Source organism: Megalobrama amblycephala, linkage group LG19, assembly GCF_018812025.1.
Source record: "Megalobrama amblycephala isolate DHTTF-2021 linkage group LG19, ASM1881202v1, whole genome shotgun sequence".
In the NCBI taxonomy this organism is placed as follows: Eukaryota; Metazoa; Chordata; class Actinopteri; order Cypriniformes; family Xenocyprididae; genus Megalobrama; species Megalobrama amblycephala.
In genome coordinates this window covers 29,782,641-29,787,941 of record NC_063062.1, presented here as the reverse complement: position 1 = coordinate 29,787,941, position 5,301 = coordinate 29,782,641, and positions in this window count along the sequence as shown.

The window sequence follows — 5,301 nt, the reverse complement described above, 5'->3', positions numbered from 1 at the left end:
CATAGAACACACTACACTGGGGAAAGGCTGTCTAAAATGGGATTCACATCAATAATTTGCTCACACTGCTCACAAAACTGTCAGGACACATATATCCACGCCACATGGCACTGCCCACCCATTAAACACTTTTGGAAAGACGTCACTGAATCCCTATCCCGCCTCCTGTGCTGCCGCATCCAATTATCCCCCGTACTCTGTCTACTGGGTGACCTATCAACTCTCAATCAGGAAATAACAAACAAAAGGATGCTCCTCATAGCCTTAGCCATTGCCATAGCCATCTTCTTGAACTGGAAATCCCGAAACACTATTCACATAATGCATTGGAAAAATTTGCTCATAGACTACATCTCCCTAGAATATTTTTCACCTCATTACAACTGTATATCTGAACCACAACACTCCAGATCAGACCTCCTTCAGCTATTACAAATCTGACACACTCATCCTGATTAATTATGTATTCATTTATTATTATACAAGGTTTTAGTAACATTGTGAGTATTTTCAAAGAAACATTTAGCAGTAATGGAATGATGGCGGTGTGATGATGTTTTGCTTAATATAAGGACGGTAATGATATAATGTATGTCTTTAATAATAATTAAAAAAAACGGATAGAGTGATGGTAATGGTAATAATAATAATAATATAAATTATCTAAAATATAAAAATATAACCAAATCAAATCAACACCTAACATATACCACACATGATTTGAATGCACCGAATGCTGATTTTAATTGTAACGCAGCTGGACACAGGCTGAGATCCATTTGCAAGCTTTATTGAAAGCAAGAGCATGGTCGTACAAGCATGGTCAAAACAGGAACAAACAGGAACAGCAAAGGACAGGCAGAGTCGTAGTCAGGATACAGGCAAGGATCGGGACAGGCAGATATCACTCACAGGTCGGTATACAAAGCACAGGTCAGGGGTAGGCAGCACAGGATCGAAAACAGGTAACAGGCAGGAACGGTAACGGACAGGCAGACAGGATAATAAACGCTCGGAATTGTACACAATGTGAAACAAGACTTCGCGATGAGGTGGTGTGTGCATGAGTCCTTTATAGTCCAAGTGATGTGCAAAGCTGTATGTGGCGACAGGTGATTGGTGTGGAGTGTGAGCATGTGACTGGCTGGGAGGATGATGGGAATTGGAGTCCGGGAAGTGACAGGAACTGACGTGATCGTGACATTAATGCACCACACCCTTCTTTTAATGCACCACCTCAGCTTAGGCATACATACAAATAGTAACTCTACTGTGAATGAGGGGAGAAAAAAAAAAAAAAAAAACCTGCACACTGACACAGAAGCTAGGAGAGGAGTGGTATGTGTTAGGTATGTGTTATTTCATTATTACTATTACTATTGTATTTTTATCATTATCATTATTATTGTTGTTGTTATTATTATTATTACTGTAATTATTGTTACTGTATTAGTTTCTTTTAGATAGACAGGAACGTTTTTTGTTTACCTGCTTGACTAGTTTCGGCTACCTGTAGCCTTCGTCAGAAGCCATCACGTGACGCTTTTGACGAAGGCTACAGAAGTAGCCGAAACTAGTCAAGCAGGTAAACAAAAAACGTTCCTGTCTATCTAAAAGAAACTAATACAGTACTTAACGTAAGGAAGACAGTATGAATCTACTTCAAAGTGCAATTATTGTTGATATCACTGTTGTCGTCATCGCAAAATATCATCATCATCGCCATCTTTAGCATTTCTATTGTTTTTATTACTATTGTTATTATTATTATTATTATTATTGTTATTAATGTTATTATATTATTATTGATATTACTATTGCTGTCATTACAAAATATTATCATCATCACATATAGTATTACTATTATTATTATTACTGTTGCTATTATTATTGATACAAATGTTGTTGTTATTATTATTATTATTATTATTGATTTTACTTTTTCCATCAACACAAAATATTATCATCACCCTCCTTAGTATCAGTACCACTACTGTTATTATTGTCATTAGTATCAATGTTATCTATTATTATTATTATTAATATAATTATTACCGTCAACACAACTTATCATCATCATCTTTAGTATCATTTTTGTTATTACTGTTGCCGTCATCACAAAATATTATTATCATTATTATTATACATGCTATTACTATTTACATACTTCTACTATTACCCATTTGTCATTTCTGCTTATTTTTCATTGCGATTACTATCACTGCTGTTTTATTGTTGTTTTTTGTGTTTTGTTGTAAGTTTTGCACTCCTAATTAAAAAAAAAAAAAAAAAAGTAGAAATACACGAATGGAAAAAAAAAAAGAAATTTTGAAACACTTATCACGTAACAAAGCCTCGTTTACTGAAATCACATGACTTTGGCAATTTTATATGCACTCCGAACCACTGATTTGAAACAAAAGATTTGTAAAGCTGTGAAGCTTCATGAAGAAATCACCCATCACTAGATATTGTTGAATAAATTCGTTATTTAGTTTTTTTGGTGCAAAAAAAGTATTCTCGATGCTTCATAACATTAAGGTTGAGCCACTGTAGTCACATGAACTGTTTTAAATGTGTCTTTAATAGCTTTCTGTGCATTGAAAGTGTTAATTGTCTTGCTGTCAATGGAGGCCTCACTGAGCCATCATATTTTATCAAAAATATCTTAATATATGTTCCAAAGATGAACAAAGGTCTCATGGGTGTGTAAATGTGGTAAATGTAAGCTTAAACATGTTTGTTTAACATGCAAGAACCAATGAGGTTCATTCTCGTGTTACACAGCATGTTTGAGCTTCAGCAAGAACCAATGAGGTGGTTCGGTTGAGCTTCTGTTTTTGTTCGCCGATCAATGTTTACATGTGAATAAAAGCCTAAAATAAATCTGTTCACCATTTAAAATGATGGAGTTTATTCAGAACATTTGGACAAAGCCACTCAATTCATATGGATTAGTTTTACAATCTCTTTATGAACTTTTTGAAGCGTCAAATTGGTAGTTGCGTAGCTGTCTATGGAGGGACAGAAATCACTCAGATTTCAACAAAAATATCTTAATTTGTGTTCTGAAGATGAACAAAGGTCTTACGGGTGTGGAACAACATGAGGGTAAGTAATTAATGACAGAACTTTCATTTTTGGGTGAACTAACCCTTTAATGTCATTTTTTTTAACATTGATTTATTGGAACATTTACAGTATGTTTCCATGCATTTTGTTGAGATGTCTATTCTTGTATAGCTTATTGTATATAAATGGTTGATTATTCATGTTGCTTATGTATTACACTATTTTTTAAATGTGTATTGATATTAAGCCTTTTTTAAGTGCATGCAAGTGTATGTAATAAAATGGATCTATATGCAATAAACAATTTTTATTTTGCATTTGTTTCAGTTTTTCAATTTATTTATTATAATAGAAGTTAAGGGTAACCATAGTACCAACATGAAAACATTATTAATAATAATAATAATAATAATAATAATAAAAGGGAACCGGCCCTTTTGAAAGGGTGCCTAGAGGATCTACAGACGGTTCCGCCGGTGTGGCAAAGTGAAGAACCCCAAAAGGTTCCTCCAGGCACCTTTTATTTTTATAGTGAAGGGTTGGGCATTGACACAAATTTCACAATTTAATTCAATTTTGATTCAGAAGCTTGCGATTTGATTACTTTCGATTCAATATTGATTACTTTGGGGCCTATCAGGTACAGTACATGGCAAATTTCCTCAAAGGAAATTCGCCTTTCCACGGTTGAAACATTGATTGTCAACCCAGTATCATGTGACATGATATGGGTTTCGGTAAGCTGTACTATATCTTTTTCACAATTCACGTAAATGACATGTTTTGATTGAAAATGGCAAATTTGGCTAAAAAACACAAACAACCAAAAGAAAAGAGTCCATGAAAAACAACAATGACAGTCCAAGGGGGGGGTGGAGGGTGGGAGAAGCCAAGGGGAAGCCAGGAGCAGGAGGAGCCAGATGTTACCCCAGAAGCCAGCCAGGACGAGGCCCCAGGGTAACGTCGCAGGTGGGAGGAGCCATGGTGGAGTCGGCTTGAGGGCAGACGACATCCTGGGGACGACCAACGGAGATGCAGCTGGAGACCCAGGTGTAACTGTAGAGCCAATGAGCCCACGCGCAGCCGATGGTCCTGGAGACCGAGGAGGAGCCGTGGTGACAAGCGTCCGAGGAGGAGGCGGACAACCAGAGGGCAGAGGCTGAGCCGGTGGGACCGAGGATGTAGGCGGAGCTGAAGGGAAGGAGGAGCCAGACGGAGCCGTAGGTGAAGGCAGGTGGACGACTGACCAAGGCGGAGCCGGAAAGACGAGGGAGCCCGGAGAAGCCGTATGGCCGATGGTGTCCGGTGGAGCCGAGGGAGGGAGGAGCCAGGGTGACGCCGAAGTGTCGACGGGCCGAGGTGGAGCAGGGGGCGTGGAGGCTGGAAGTGGAGGCAGGGGATCCTCTTGAGTGGATGTAGTGGAGGACCTGAAGATGCTCGACATCCCCACCTGGCATGTGGGAGATGTCGAGCAGCTGAAGGGCAGAGGTGATGGTGGGGCTGAGGAACTGGCTGTGAGACTAGGTGACGGAGGAGGCGGGAGAGGGAGGCTGGGTGGGCTGACAGGGAACTCAGGAGACGGAGAACTGGAGAACACTAGAGAAAGGTCCTCATGGAGCTCAGGAGATTCATTAAAAACAGGGAAATCAGGGGAATGGGAAATAACCTCTCCGAAAAAATCAATTAGATCGACCATAAAAATGTCTTTCAGTTCCTCAGCGTATTTGCCAGTGCCAGTCCATTTACCCATCGTGGTGGTGTTGTGGGCGGAGCCTTCCTCCCAGCCCTCAAGATCCACAAGCACTCCCTTGACGTCGGATGATGTCACCGGCTCGCGCACCTGGTCAGATCCTTGATGTGAGGTTGGCTCCGGGGCGATGTTACCGTCCGATCCCTTCCTCGGTCCAGGCTCATCCATCCCGGCAGGCTGACCTCCTCGGTCTGCGGTGGGCACGTGAGACATCTCCGTTGTGACGTTCGTCGATGGTGGCTGACTGGCTTCTGGCAGTGAAGTGGGGCTGGTGGCGAAGTCATCCTCCGCGGGGCTGATGGTGATTGGCGAGTCGTTACACACCAGCACCCACTTCACGAATGCGGCGAAGTCCTTCCAAGGACCGCTCCCTGGGAGGCGTGCCCGGGGCCGCTCGCTAAGGCTGGAGATGTAGTACACGCAGAGCGAGCGGTCAGGATAGTGTGTGAGGCACGGCAACTCCAAAAAATCCAAGGTGT